Here is a 15,478-nt window from a genome sequence, read left to right as displayed (position 1 = left end):
TATACCCCTTGTGCATATCAAATGAAAAGGAGGATAGCAAATTTATAGGAAGAATGGGCACTATTGTAATGTATTATAATTATAATAAGTCAGCGGTTCTCAATTGGGAGACTAGTATCGCCAGGGGTACTTGAATATGTTCTGTAGTTGCAGGACTGGGCACTCAGGTGATAATTGGGCACACAGGGAAACAGTGTCCTAGGGATCTCTGGTCACCATGCATTACGGTAGGATCCTGATAATAAAATGAAGAAGTCTATCCCTGTGTGAGAAATCAGACGTGGTCTGTGAGGCCTAATTCTGCGTTAGCACACAAATGGGCAGAACCATGCTGAACTGCAGGTGGGGCAGATGTAACAGGTGCAGAGAGAGTTACATTTGGGTGAGAGGTGTTCAAACTAAATCTAAAATGCAGTCTAAGAATAAAGCTGTCTAACATGTGTGGGCTACGTGCAAAAAGCAGCCGGTATTTACCTGCACAGAAACAATATAAATGTTTTTGCTCCCCTTGCATTGCAACATGGTGGCCCACTCAGACCCACTCGTAGCGGACCGAACTCTGCCCCGTGTCCGATGGTAGGGGGATTACACATTTATGGGGTGGGCATTCGGCTGGGGCGGCGCTGACCAGTTCAACAGGTCTGAATCAGGCCCATGGTTTGTTCCAGGCAAACAATGATTTGCTTTTTTGCGTGACTTTAATCTGGCCTTATATTTTCAATTTTACGCTTTTCTAAAATTGTAATATGAGCAGGGCCGCCAAGAGAGGGGGGGAGATGGTACTAATTACCCGGACCTGGGATTGCTGGAGGGGCCCGGTGGGGGCCCTGGTCCTCCTCCCCCCCCCATACCTTGCCGCTCCATCCCTCCCGGGCAGCAGCACAGACCTCTACAGCATGTGCTGTGCAGACAGCAGGCTCAGCATGGGTGTCTCACTGACAGCGTGGGAGCTCAAGGTGAGCCTAGGGATGGCCATCGTTACCACTGCCATCGATGGTTGCCATCGATGGCAATTCTGTAACTGCCCATCGATAGGGATGAACTATGCAATGGCTGACCATCGATAGTTTTACATATCGATGGTCATCCATTGTGTTTGATCCTGTGGGCCAATAAAAACACGGTGGCGGGGCTTCGTGGGTGTCGGGGGGTAGAGCTATGCTCTGTGTCCCGGCACTTTGAAAAAAAAAAAAGCAAAACATCGTTTTGCTGTTCCATCAATGGAGGGAAACCATCTGGTTCTCCCCATCGATGGCAAAAGTATTCGACATCGGCCATGAACCGAATCATCGATGGTCAATGGCCATCCCTAGGTGAGCCTGCTGTTAGTACAGCACATGCTTTAGGTGTGTGCTGCTGCTGAGGTGTGTGTGGGGGTAATAAACAACCCCCCCCCCCCCCCCCCCCCCCCCCCCGTGGCATAATCGTGGGCTGTAGCCACCCCTCCTGTAATTGGTCCATGCCCCCAAAATTTTACCGGGGCCCGGCATATCTCTTTGCGGCCCTGAATGTGAGTAATATATAATTTGAACAATTCAATCAATTGTATTTTTGTGTCACTAATGAACTAGGCAGGATGACAAGTAAAGTAAATACTGGGAATTTAGGGCGTGCGCAGTATGAGGAGATTATATTGAGAATGAAGGCTTCGTTTGGAGGGGGCAGGGATACAAGAAGCAAATATGCATACTGCTGCATTTGGCCATAATGGGGCAGGGCTTATTGGTGTGGCAGTGTGTTCCTGCTCCCCGACCAGGGGCGGAGCCTATTGACATGACAGCTTCCCCATAGAGGAGACTTAAAAATTAGGCTAGTACATTTCATTGTGGAAATGGATTTACCAGATATTTCTGTATCTTTATCCAGAGAATATTGAATTCTAAAAGACCCAGTGTTCCAGTTCCGTGCATCTGGCGAAGGTTTAGTTAAGATCAAATATAAAAAAAAAAAAAATAACATAATACGGAGCAAAAGAAAATGGATAATTAATAAATAGGACTGTATGTAACTATCAACATTTTTTGCCGCAAAATGATGCCATATTTATGACGGCGGGGGTCCAGGAGATGCCAGCTTCCCCGAGAGCCTTGGCTGCAGTGCCGGATCCCATACAGGGACAGAAGCAGGGTTCTTCACTTAATGTTACAGTGCGGCACCCTTCTATTATTACTGAGAAGCTGCCAGCATTTTGGCAGGTGACACCTGCAATCCCCTAGTGATGCTACTGTGCACCGCTACCCAGAAACCTCTGCTACTCTGTATGGTTCTGCTCAAGCTCTGCTCCTTCTGTGTGCTGAGGAAATGTAACAGTGAGCACGGCTGCACAAACTTCGGTACTTATGAGTTATCTGGGCGCCCGATTTTTTGATTGTATGCCTTAAGTTAAGGCATACAATCAGATGCGATGTGATGCGATATCGCATCGCATCGCATCGCATGCGACCATCGGATGCGATGACCCGATTTTTCCATAGGAATCAATGTTAAAATGGACAGAGTCCATTTTAACATGGAATTCAATGGGAAAAAGGGGTCCTCTTCATACCCCTACTATCCAAGTGGGCATGGAGTTGGATATAAACCTGTGGCGAGCGTAGCGAGCCACCGAGCCCGAAGCGTGGCGAGCGAAGCGAGCCCCGCGAGGGGACGGTATTCTATGTCCCCTCGCGGGGCTCGCTACGCTCGCCACGCTTCGGGCTCGGTGGCTCGCTACGCTCGCCACAGGTTTATATCCAACTCCATGCCCACTTGGATAGTAGGGGTATGAAAAGCACCCCTTTTTCCCATTGAATTCCATGTTAAAATGGACTCTGTCCATTTTAACATTGATTCCTATGGAAAAATCGGGTCATCGCATCGCATCGCATCCGATGGTCGCATGCGATGCGATGCGATGTGCCCGATCCGACCCGATTTAGAAATCGGGCGCCCGGATAACTCATAAGTACCCAAACTTCTTACTGCTTAATAACCCGCAATACTGGGTACATCCCTGGACTGTTTTGGTGAGGTTGAATCCGCTGGTGTATACTATTACTCTGGTTGAACCATCCCCAACGGTGAAACACATGTTCAACAATTATCACTTATACACAAAACTTTCATGTGTTTCATCTGGTGTGAATTCTGTGGTTTTAACAACTGCGGACGCCTTGAACTCCCAAGTCCTGGAAGCTGCCACGTTGACGTTACTGTATCACTCAAATGTAAGGAGTATATAGTCAGGCAAAGGATACATCCATGAGAGAGACCATTTCTCTGCATGTTGCCAGGCTAAAACCATCTGATTTCAAGTCTGTTCCTAAAAGCAGAACATCAGACACATTATACAGTGGAATAGTAATATGCGGCACCTATCTCTTATATATTTGGCTACATCTGTCACTCAAAGTGTGTCTGGAGCTGTAACGCTGGGTTGTGGACTTCCATCTTAATTTATGATTGTCATCACCTGTTTTAAACAGGGTAATTGATAAGAAAGGTGTTTAAGCACAGGTGATGGTAATCCATAAATTAAGTATGCACCTCCCTCCCTCCCCCCCCCCCCCCCCCCCCATTCACGGCATCCCCACGATTAAATGGCACATGCAAAACACTGACATGGCTATGGTCGACAATGAAAAAGGTTGACAAGATTTATTTTTCACTTTTTCAATATTTTCATATTCATTCTCATGTGTCGACATGGACACCAATGAAGTGCCACACTTATGTCAACATTTACATGTGTTGACCTTTCTGTGTTGTTTTTTTCTTATGGCAATTCGCGGCACCCCCCGCGCCCCCCCTCCCGCGATTTGCAGCACACCCCCCGCAATTCGCGGCACCCCCGGTGACTCCCGCGATTTGCGGCCCCACCCCGTGACACCCCCTCTCCTGCGATTAGCGGCACCCCGCGACCCCCCCTTCCACGATTCGCGCCAACCCCCCGGGCCCCCCCTCCCGCGGTTCACGGTGCCCCCCACGACCCCCCCTACCGCGATTCCCCACCCCTGACCCCCCCTCCTGTCATTGCGGCAACCCCCCGCCCCCGCGACCCACCCTCCCGCGATTCACTGCAACCCCCCGCGCCCCCTCCTCCCACAATTCGCGGCACCCACACCCCCCCCCCCCCCCGCGACCCCCCCTCCCGCAATTCACGGCATCCACCCACGACCCCTCCTCCCGTGATTTGCGGACACCCCTCACCTCCTCCCTCCCCCCCACCCCCGCGCACGATTCACGGCAACCCCAGGATTAAATGGCACATGCAAAACATTGGCACGGCTATGGTCGACAATGAAAAAGGTTGCCATGAGTTTTTGAAGATTTATTTTTCTTTTTTTTAATGTTTTCATATTAATTCTCATGTGTCGACATGGACACCGATGAAGTGCCACACTTATGTCAACATTTACATGTGTTGAACTTTCTGTGTTGATTTTTTCTTGTGGCGATTCGCGGCACCCCCCGCGACCCCCCTCCCGCGATTTGCAGCACACCCCCCGCAATTCGCGGCACCCCCGGTGACTCCCGCGATTCGCGGCCCCACCCCGTGACACCCCCCCCTCCTGCGATTGTGGCACCCCGCGACCCCCCCTCCCACGATTCGCGCCAACCCCCCGGGCCCCCCCTCCCGCTGTTCACGGTGCCCCCCACGACCCCCCTACCGCGATTCCCCACCCCTGACCCCCCCTCCTGTCATTGCGGCAACCCCCCGCCCCCGCGACCCACCCTCCCGCGATTCACTGCAACCCCCCGCGCCCCTCCCACAATTCGCGGTACCCACACACACACACACCCCCCCGCGACCCCCCCCCTCCCGCAATTCACGGCATCCACCCACGGCAGCACCCCTAAGCCCCTCTTTAGTCCCCCGTATACCCAGTAGGAGGAGACACTGACTAAGGGCCACCATCCTGTACTCCTGTACTGCCACACTGGACCCTCACCCACTGGCAGAAGCTGCACAGTATCTACCACCCTCCTCTTTAGTCCCCCTTATGCCCACACACCCCTATCACTACCCAGCCTCCTGTTTTCCTGTGTCGTGACCTCCGCCAGTGGGGAGCCGCTGACTCAGAAACACCCTACTATACTATTGCACACACACACCTAAACAACACGCACACACAGCCCCCCCCCACACCCACAAATGTCACTGTACCATCCACACTATCAATGTACATCTTACTCTGTAACCGCTTTTTAATTAAACAAAACAATACACACCCCCTTCCACATCATATGCTCTCTATTTAACACATTTCACCTATAACTCAAGTTGCAATACAGGCCATCTTTTATACAATTCTAACCATCTTTTTCATATACAAATGTTCACAAATTAAGGGGGCGCAGCCCCTTACGACGGTGTGAAGAGCGCCCGTAGGGCGCGATGAATCACCTAGTTACATATGTATTTGCTTTCCTGCCCAAACCACACTCTACTGCTGAGAAGCGGATAGAGAACAATGATTATTTTACTGCAATGGGCTAACTATGGCTCTAAGGCCGCTGGCTACTGTCCATAAAGCTTTCATCTGTAAAACATTTAATGTTCAGTGCTACCCTGACATTCCATCGCAGTTATAGAGATCAAAGAGGAGGTTCCAGTCAGTTAAACTGCTGTGACATCAATGACCCCGCCCCTGTGCATGAATCCACCAATCCACACAGTGCACTGCATTGTTCTTACATTATTCTAGGAAGATCCAAGGAGATCAACAGTACTTACTCTTTCCGAGAATTCGGTTCAGTATGGTCTGAATATCTTTTGCAGAGACCACGCCTTTCTGCAGGAGGAAAGAAGAGCACAAGAGCTGACAATCACGGACCAATACCTGCATTAGCGTTATCTCTGTTACAGCTGAGTCACAGAGGCATGAACCTATACACTGCCAAGGTCATTTTTGAACCATTAGAATTATGGAAATACACTTACATCTCCAGCCAGTGTACGGAATATACTCCTGAAGTCGTCCGGCACGTCCCTGTCCGTTACATGCGGCTTGGGGCATAGAAGACAAATGGTTAGGTGAAGCCATTGCGCATCTTCCCAACTGTATATACCAAGGCCTGTGGACCGCTGCTTATCCCATCATCCCAACAACATGGTGGCAGCATGGTAACTTATTGGGGACATAGAATGATAATGATGATAAAAGCAATACTTACATCATAGGGTTTAACTTTCACCACGTCACCAACTTCCCTGCCAGGAGCAAAACACAAACAGTAAAGCATGTGCATTCTGCATGTGAGATCTGTACTTGTGCTTGTAGTTATTTAGGGTGCAGTACTGCCTGTCAGCCTGTAGGTGGTGCTGTGTGTATTTTCTCTGACATGGACGAAGACCAGTGGCAGCCCCAGAGCCGGGTCTGCAGCACAATCCAAAATTCATATAAGGGATTGACCCCCAACTGCCAACAAGTCCAGGCCTTTGATGGAGCAGCATTTGTGGAGGGAGTTGGTGTGGATCCCCTATTTGAATTTTGCACTGGGCTGTAGCTCCTCCTCTGGAACCACTACTACTAACTGGAAATCAGTCCCGGGTCCCAAAATTCCTGGTGACAGCCCTGTTTGCGCCATCAAACACAAACTTACTGGACCCTGTGGACAGCCTGCGTAAGATTCAGCACTCGGATCTAAACAGAGCCGTCTATCTCCTAAAGACACCTCCTGCTGCCGCAGCACAATTCTATCCAAACATTATATTTTCTTTTCAATGTTATTTTATGCATTTAGGTTTGTTGTATTTGTGGTGGGATATTTGGACCGCAACGCTAGTGGGGTTACATTTTTTTATTGTCCGCTTACATCTTTGTTCCTGGGGTTGGTAGGGACCCTAATGCATAGATTTGCAGAGGGGTCTACACTCCTGTTAAGACAGCCCTGTAGTACTCCCCACCTGTGGAAAGCCCATGTAGATTTATTGATACCTACAACGATTTGGCAGCTTTCTCCGAGAAGATGCGTAGGCAGAAGTCACCCGCTTTTAAAGGTTCAAAAGTGGAAGGTACAATCAGATAATCGCCGACTGGTAGCTTCAGACGTTTGGAGACCTCTCGTGTGTTGATGTAGGTGTCAGAGCGCGCAACTGTATGATTCCTCTGGAAAAAATCTCTGTTGAGATGGACTTCCGCTTGGTTCCGAAACTAACGAAAAAAAAAGGTTAATTGGAGAGAAGGAAAACAAAAAATGTCATTACGTAGCTTTAAAGTAAACATGGACAGCACTGTGGGATAGTGGTTAGCATTGGTGTCACAAAATGGCTCAAGGCCCTACCTGTCATAGAGCAGGGAAGTAATACTGTGTTAAAGGATAATTCATCCCAACAGGAAGAAAACAAAATAGGTTCTGGGTAGAATGAAGAGAGATAGCCTTCACTGCTCCGGTCCTGGAATGCAGGAGGTCCCATGTGCTCCTAACAGTCTCCTACTCAGGTGGGTATTTTAGAAACTGAAATTGAGGTTTTATAATGAAAATGAACATATCCATCATGGAGCTCAGAGGGCAGATGCTTCAACAACCCCTAGAAGGTTTGAGAAAAGCTGTCTACTGCTTACGGGCACCACGAGGGAGGATCGCCTGCTTACAGCCCCCAGAAGAGAAGATCTCCTGCTTACAGCCAACAGGAGAGATGATATCCTGCTTACGGACACCAGGAGAAAAGATCTCCTGCTTATGGCTACCAGGAGAAAAGATCTCCTGCTTACGGCCACCGGGAGAAAATATCTCCTGCTCACGGCCACCAGGAGAGATCTCCTGCTTATGGCCACCAGGAGAAAAGATCTCCTGCTTACGGCCCCCGGGAGAAAAGATCTCCTGCTTACGGCCACCGGGAGAAAAGATCTCCTGCTTACGGCCACCGGGAGAAAAGATCTCCTGCTTATGGCAACCAGGAGAGAAGATCTCCTGCTTATGGCTACCAGGATAGAGGATCTTGGTATTATTAGAGTTAATGAGGTGGCCCACCAAAACTGGGGCTTAGGCACATGTAGTTAAGTGATAATTTCTTTATTCGATGATATTTTGCTATAGATCAGTACAACAGGGGGCTGCTTGATATAGACATGAGTTTAAAAGGGAGATTATTAAGTTTGGGTTCCTAGTTCATAGAGGACAGAAACTGCTGCAAGATTGTTTTGCTAAACTGCTCTCAGAGGTCTTCCAGTTTGAGGACCAGCCGAAGAAGGCCATTGTAATCTATGAAGGATCTCTAAGTCCCACATGAGAAATGAAGAAAGCAATAATACCAGAAAGCATGGTTATCCACATCAAGGCTCCAGCAAACCCAACGTACCTCTTCAGGAAGCTGCAAAACAGAAAAGTTTTTCCTTTAAGAACTCATTCAATACAAACGATTATGTCAGACATAGCAGCTTAGCTAATACTTAATTTCAAAGAATATATCCTATTTGCAGTCTTTTGTTTCTTAATGTATTTATTCCTAGATCCGACTTCATGGATTTCAAAATCTTATCTCAATACAAAAATATCTGTCCAGGTCAATTTCCGAGACATCATTCAGATTATTTTGTGCAAAAGTAATTTTTAGAAAAACTACATTTCTCCAAATCTCCTCATACCTGACTGTCATGAGCTGATCCCTGGCCACAGACATAAGAAGAATATCCTTAAAGATGAATCAAATAGGGCTAAAGTTACCAAAACTTAAAAAAAGGGGCAGACTGCTCTAGATGGGCCAAATGGTTCTGATCGGTCTTCTTACCAGAGCCCCCACATGCTCTGTGACAATAGGTCATCCATTGTGGGTTTCATTTGATCACCCGCGGCAGAAGACCATTGTCTGAAACCATTGTGTAGATTGCAAAAGCTTCTAAAAAGCTTTACCTTACTGCCTTACCCCTAGCAAGCAATAAGGTTCTGTCTACATTTTTCCAGGATGTAATGAAAGGTAGGTAGATAAGTAGAACCATATTGGTTGCAACACCACCACTTGACATCTAGATGTCCGTTACAATCTACTCCACCTGTGCTTTATTTTTGGAGAAGTTTATAGAACACTTATTCCCAGCAGTGAGTACGTAAGGCAATGCTAACCCTATACACTGTGTAGCCAATGGTCAACAAGTCCTCTCCGAATTTCTTCTGCTTTCTCCGATTCTTCTGCATGAGGCCCACAATCACCGTACAACAGGGTTCATGTGCAGCTCCGTCATGGTCGTGGTCTGGTTCTTCTAGTTTTATGTGGAACTGGGGGTTGGTCCAGAATGTTCCTGTAGGGGAAAAAATTAAAATATATCTATCCTTTTTTTTAGGTCTGAAATGACAGAAGCTGATTGGGTGTTGGGCATCTACTTTCCTTTGTGCCTTTCCAAGGCTTCATAAATCTGTTCCCATATGTTCCACTCATTGGTTCCTCAGCCATACAGCCCACCCACCATTATGATATGCTCTATCCATGTCTAATAAGGCACCTCCAGCTACATTATCATGTGCATCACCCATTGGTCTCTCAGTCTACGTATCCCACCCACATTAACATTAACCCACATTATAATTATCTCTACCCAGTGGTACTTCAGCCACGTTACTACCTACATTATAATGCATTACATATTAATGTTAAACCCAACCATTGGTTCCTCATTAATGTAGTCATCCATATTATCATTAGCATCACCCATTAGTACACCGGCCATGTTACATTATCAAAAGTCCCATTACATGTTTAATTCCCCCCAATACTTCTAGTGGGGCTTTTTTGTCCATCATAACTTAAGCCATGATGGGTGTAGATACATCAAACACTGTCTACAGTAGCTATTATCTACATAAGTATAATTGAATGATGTGTGAGTGTGTGTTTATGGATGCTACACGATAACTTTCAAAAGCTTTAACTAAATCGTCTTCAAACTTTGCACACTACCTTATTATCATAAGCAGGGGTGGGCAATTATTTTAGCCGGGGGGGCCACTTAACAATTCCAGCGGGCCAAACACAAAATTCATATTACGCCACATGGTATGAGATTAAAATCTACATATAGAAAAACAGGCTGTCTTACTGGTTTTGTAGGGAGCAGCCAGCCCATAGCACAGACAAGAGGAGAGCAGAGACTCTATCTCCTCCAAGCAGCCTCCATCCACATGGCACATGCTGCCCGGGATCCCGCCTCCTGCACGCTGGCCCGGGATCCTGCCTCCTGCAGCCCTGCACAGCCAATTACTGAGCCTCCGGCATCTACCTAACGCACTACTGGACAGCTGAGCCATCACTCGGCAGCCCTGCACTGCTGTGCAGCACCAACGGTTCAGCTGTCACTCGATTCAATCAGGGCAGCGGGGAGCCTGGTTATGTGGCGCCGCTGTTGAAATCCCGGCCGGCTGCCCTTATGTGGAGTATAAAACATGTCCTCAGCAGCACCGCGTGCCAGTCAAGATCGGGTCGCAGGATGCATCCAGCCTGCGGGCAGTAGTTTGCCCACACCTGATCTTAAGTTCAAAGATGGGTTTCATCGGATGAGCCTTTAAGGGTGCGGTCATAAGGGTCCATGCTATTTCTGTTGTTCTCATGCATTGTGATGTCGTTGGAAAACGTATGACTTTCTGAATACAACCAGGGCCGCTGAAAGCACCACTGGGCCACGCTAAAAATAAATAAAATTAGCAGGGAGTGCGGGCTGATGCTGCAGCTGCCTCTCTCCCCCGCTCAGTACATGGCACTGAGCAGCGTGTGCTGAGCAGCCTCTGCTCTCTACTTCCACTGCCCGTTCTCTGCAGCGGGGGAGGGGACGTGGGACCCAGGCTCCTCCAACAGACTTGGGTCAGGGTAAAAAGTACCCCTCCCCTATTGACAGCCCAGAATACAAAACAATAAACAGACTCCATTAAATGGACCCTTAACCCCTTGAGTGGTGGGTTTTCCCGGGGCAGGACAAACCTACCAGGGCAGGTTTATCCTGCCCCAGAAATACCCACCACAGAAGGGGCAGATACTGCTCCCCTGGGGCTGCTGCTGACGGCTTCGACTGTTTACGGCCACTTGGAGAAGTTCGGGGCCGCTTTGGGGGGTCTCAATAGCGCTCGGTTGTTTGGGCACTCAACCGTTCATCTGCTCAGGACGCCCGAACACACGAACGGCCGAGCACTGAACCTCTCTGAGGTTAATGGGGAGGATCAGTGACAGGGGGGATGGTGGTGCGCCAGTGGTTCACCGCTGGAGGCACCACTGGCGCACCCTTTCTTTACAGTGGCATGCCCAGAATTTTCTCGGGAGAGCCCATCCCTGCAGTGCAGCTGAACCCAAGAAATTTCTGGCCATACCACCGAAGGGGCTAACGGCCTAAAATGGTCCATTTAATGAAAAATATTTTCACTTTACAAAACTCTTAAGAACTGTATAAGTATACACTATTCATTGTCAGTCGGATGGGCCTTAAGACTAGTAGATATATACAGGGCTATTTTTCAGCCAGAATGGTCCAGAACGCCGTTCCTGAAGCTCAAATTAAAAATAATGTCATCAGGAACGGCGTTCCGGAACCTGCTCCAGGCCGCCCGGCATAGCCTGCCCGTTCCCTGCTCCCCGCTCCCTGTCAGTGTCCGCCCGCCCCATGTATCAGGACACCCGCCCATCAGCTCCGGCTGCCCTTGACTTCCTTCCCCTGCACACAGAGAGACAGCTGCTAGAAGTCATAGTTCGCGTCTGACAGGTAGCACAGCTCTGCGACTTCCTGGTAACGCTGCGGGCTGTGCTTCCTGTCAGACGCTGGATGTGAAAAATGACTTCTAGTGTCTGTCTCTCTGTGCGCAGGGGAAGACAGGGTAAGGCAGGGGCAGCAGCTGACAGGCGGGTGGGCGCATATTAACCCCTTGGCAACGAGCTGGAACCCCTGGCAATGGAATATAACCCCCCTTGGCAACGAGCAAAAAATATTAACCCCTTGGCAATGAATAAGCAACCCATGGCAATGGACATTAACTCCCCCCCCCCCCCTTGGCAACAAGCAAGAACCCCTGGCAACAAGCATTAACCCCCCTTGGCAACGAGCAAGAACCCCTGGCAACCCCTGTTCTGGAAGGAGGAGATGGAGCTGACCCTGGTGGGGCTGCAGTACTCCGGGAAGACCACCTTTGTGAACGTGATTGCGGTAAGAGATGGGGGCAGCAGGAGGCCCGGCCAGGGAGTGGGGTTCAGGGATGGTGTGTAATTACAGCTCTACCACTGGGATTATTTCACGGTGTGGGGCATATGTATAATGGGCATCTCTGTGTGGGGCATATGTATAATGGGCATCTCTGTGTGTGGCATATGTATAATGGCCTTCACAGTGTGTGGCATATGTATAATGGGCATCTCTGTGTGTGCCATATGTATAATGGCCATCACTGTGTGTGGCATATGTATAATGGCCATCACTGTGTGTGGCATATGTGTAATGGGCATCACGGTGTGTGGCATATGTGTAATGGGCATCACGGTGTGTGGCATATGTGTAATGGCCATCACTGTGTGTGGCATATGTATAATGGCCATCACTGTGTGTGGCATATGTATAATGGCCATCACGGTGTGTGGCATAAGTGTAATGGGCATCACGGTGTGTGGCATATGTATAATGGCCATCTCTGTGTGTGGCATATGTATAATGGCCATCACGGTGTGGGACATATGTGTAATGGGCATCACGGTGTGTGGCATATGTATAATGGCCATCTCTGTGTGTGGCATATGTATAATGGCCATCACGGTGTGTGGCATATGTATAATGGGCATCTCTTTGTGTGCCATATGTATAATGGCCATCACTGTGTGTGGCATATGTATAATGGGCATCACTGTGTGGGACATATGTGTAATGGGCATCACGGTGTGTGGCATATGTATAATGGGCATCACAGTGTGGGGCATATGTATAATGGAGCATCACGGTGTGTGGCATATGTATAATGGCCATCACTGTGTGTGGCATATGTGTAATGGGCATCACGGTGTGTGGCATATGTATAATGGAGCATCACGGTATGTGGCATATGTATAATGGAGCATCATGGTGTGTGGCATATGTATAATGGGAATCACGGTGTGGGGCATATGTATAATGGGCATCTCTGTGTGTGGCATATGTATAATGGCCATCACGGTGTGTGGCATATGTATAATGGCCATCACGGTGTGTGGCATATGTATAATGGCCATCACGGTGTGAGACATATGTGTTATGCGCATCACGGTGTGTGGCATATGTATAATGGCCATCACGGTGTGGTACATATGTGTTATGCGCATCACGGTGTGTGGCATATGTATAATGGGCATCACGGTGTGGGGCATATGTATAATGGGCATCACGGTGTGTGGCATATGTATAATGGCCATCACGGTGTGAGACATATGTGTTATGCGCATCACGGTGTGTGGCATATGTATAATGGGCATCATGGTGTGGGGCATATGTATAATGGAGCATCATGGTGTGTGGCATATGTATAATGGGCATCTGTGTGTGGCATATGTATAATGGCCATCACTGTGTGTGGCATATGTATAATGGCCATCACAGTGTGTGGCATATGTATAATGGGCATCACGGTGTGTGGCATATGTATAATGGGCATCACGGTGTGGGGCATATGTATAATGGAGCATCATGGTGTGTGGCATATGTATAATGGGAATCACGGTGTGGGGCATATGTATAATGGGCATCTCTGTGTGTGGCATATGTATAATGGCCATCACGGTGTGTGGCATATGTATAATGGCCATCACGGATTGGGGACATATGTGTTATGCACATCACGGTGTGTGGCATATGTATAATGGAGCATCATGGTGTGGCATATGTATAATGGAGCATCACGGTGTGGCATATGTATAATGGAGCATCACGGAGTGTGGCATATGTATAATGGAGCATCACGGTGTGGCGTATGTATAATGGAGCATCACGGTGTGTGGCATATGTATAATGGGCATCTCTGTGTGTGGCATATGTATAATGGAGCATCACGGAGTGTGGCATATGTATAATGGAGCATCACGGTGTGGCGTATGTATAATGGAGCATCACGGTGTGTGGCATATGTATAATGGGCATCTCTGTGTGTGGCATATGTATAATGGCCATCACTGTGTGTGGCATATGTGTAATGCGCATCACGGTGTGTGGCATATGTATAATGGCCATCACGGTGTGAGACATATGTATAATGGAGCATCACGGTGTGTGGCGTATGTATAATGGGCATCTCTGTGTGTGGCATATGTATAATGGCCATCACTGTGTGTGGCATATGTATAATGGCCATCACAGTGTGTGACATATGTATAATGGGCATCACGGTGTGTGGAATATGTATAATGGGCATCGCGGTGTGTGGCATATGTGTAATGGAGCATTATGGTGTGTGGCATACTGTATGTATAATGGAGCATTATGGTGTGTGGCATATGTATAATGGGAATCTCTGTGTGGCTTATGTATAATAAGCATTACGGTGTGTGGCATATGTATAATGGGCCAATTCTTTGCGTGCAGGTTGCAAAACCGCATTATAAAGTAGTCTTTTCCTGTAATGCTGTGCCCCTTGCAGTGAGGCTAAACCCCTGTTTTTTGGGCGCGCGCCTTTGGCGTATATTCTCCACTTTGCTGCTGGGGATTGTTATGTTACTGCCACTGTTGGGAGGAATTATATTTTTTTTTTTTACTGTAATGCCCCGTCCCTTTTGTAGCTCCTCCCACATCACCGCCCACTTTCTGCCCCCGCCCACAGTTCCTGAACCTATTTTCCTACAAAAATAGCACTGGATATATATATATATATACATATTGTTACCTGGGTAGTTGAGGCACCCGCCTGCCGTGGACCCACGGACCCAGCTGCTATTAAACATGGTTATATTCCACTTATGCTGCTCAGTGCTACTCAAGGTGTCAGGAGTAAGGTTACAGATCTCCAGCTTGGAATATTCTCTTTTAAAGTCAGAATAGGACATCCTGGAACACATGACATCATTCATTAGGGTTACAGAGACAAATTACTTCTTGGAAAGTATGACCATATTATAGAGTAACACAGTTACAAATTGCATCCTTTGCACAAGTTACATCTGCCCCACCTGCAGTGCACATGGTTTTGTCCTTTAAAGAAGGAGATTGCTTTTGCAAACCAAACTGAAACACCCCCTAAATACTTTGTACTAAAGATCATTCCAACTTGAATTGGTTCTGGACCAGTGGCGGATTTAGGGGGGGGCACCCGGGCACATGCCCTCCCTGTCATTTCATTTTGTAGCTGAGGACCAGGGCCCAGCCCCGTGTCTTTAGCCCCCCGGGGAACCGGAGATATCGCCTGGCAAAGCTGTAATGTTTTTTCCCCATAGGATAATATGGGACCCGTCAATTCCGACCCCCACCCGGTTCCGACGGCTGTCAGTTCCCCCCTGGCATCATAGAAGCTTGTGGTTGATTTCACTCCATTCCAAATCGCTGGGCCTTCAATATGATACCAGGCTGGTCCATAT

General features: G+C 48.2%; 1 pseudogene across 1 annotated transcript in view; it reads right to left on the bottom strand.

Annotated features, from left to right (window-relative positions):
* The window catches only part of LOC146062463 (calpain-8-like), a 61,800-nt pseudogene that overhangs the window by 7,309 nt on the left and 39,013 nt on the right, over nucleotides 1–15,478 (bottom strand). Inside the window, exons 9-16 of the transcript XR_014471331.1 lie at nucleotides 14,791–14,951; nucleotides 9,046–9,221; nucleotides 8,285–8,296; nucleotides 6,883–7,136; nucleotides 5,924–5,972; nucleotides 5,717–5,774; nucleotides 3,237–3,301; nucleotides 1,842–1,910 (exon numbers count right to left, since the gene is read on the bottom strand). The product of XR_014471331.1 is annotated as a calpain-8-like (transcript). The remainder of the gene's footprint in view (nucleotides 1–1,841; nucleotides 1,911–3,236; nucleotides 3,302–5,716; nucleotides 5,775–5,923; nucleotides 5,973–6,882; nucleotides 7,137–8,284; nucleotides 8,297–9,045; nucleotides 9,222–14,790; nucleotides 14,952–15,478) is intronic.

This window comes from Crinia signifera, chromosome 3 (assembly GCF_055691185.1).
Source record: "Crinia signifera chromosome 3, ASM5569118v1, whole genome shotgun sequence".
Classification (NCBI taxonomy): Eukaryota; Metazoa; Chordata; class Amphibia; order Anura; family Myobatrachidae; genus Crinia; species Crinia signifera.
The sequence above is the reverse complement of the archived record's forward strand: the minus strand, read 5'-3'. Positions and strand labels throughout refer to the sequence as shown.